Here is an 853-nt window from a genome sequence, read left to right as displayed (position 1 = left end):
TCTGCTCTGTAACCTCCTAAGTCTCACCTCCAAATACCATGTTAGTGGGTCTCAACCTCCCTAATGCCATGACCCTGTCCTACAGTATCTCATGCTGTGGTGACCCCCAACCATAGAATTATTTTTGCTGCTACTTCATAACTATAATTTTGCTGCCACTATGAACTGTAATGTAATGTTTCTGATGATTTTGGGTGACCTCCTGAGAAAGGGTCATTTGACTCCCACAGGGTTCTCGATGCGCAGCCATAAAGGACTTAAGCTTCTCTCCGACTAGCTCACGATAGATTCAATTTCACCATAGGTCTTGGTCGGGAACATCAAGGCCATAGCAATGGCTATGGGATTTTGTGTATTTTAAAAGTTTACCCAGTACCCATATCAATCAATATATTTTATAATATCAATGGAATTTGGTAGCAACCACACACTAAGCATCTTTGATCCCAGTGTTTTTCAATCAGCATGATAAAGGATGGTGTGCGTTGTAAGTGCCACTGGGGGAATCTTTGCTTTAAACTTTGAAGGAAACTGGCTGTCTTACGGGCAAGGAGATACAGCATTGCCTTTGCTAGAAGTTCTCGTTTGAGGGGAGAACACACCTGAGGGGTATGGAAGGCTGACAGTTAGTGCCTCTGACGGGGGTGGGGGTGGGTGGGGGGTGGTTGCCATTTGCCCCGCAGGAGGCCAGGCGTCTCTGCAGACAAAGCTTGGCTGGCTCACCTTAGTCACACTAAGTGTGTGGCACCGAGCAGTGCTTGGTTATCACACTCGCTTCTTGCACTAAAGCCTTCTCCTTCTGATGTCTTTAGTTCATATTCATTTTAATATCAAGGTATTTTTCTAAGGCACA

Source organism: Apodemus sylvaticus, chromosome 9 (genome assembly GCF_947179515.1).
Source record: "Apodemus sylvaticus chromosome 9, mApoSyl1.1, whole genome shotgun sequence".
NCBI classification, from domain to species: domain Eukaryota; kingdom Metazoa; phylum Chordata; class Mammalia; order Rodentia; family Muridae; genus Apodemus; species Apodemus sylvaticus.
Note: the sequence above shows the minus strand (reverse complement) of the source record.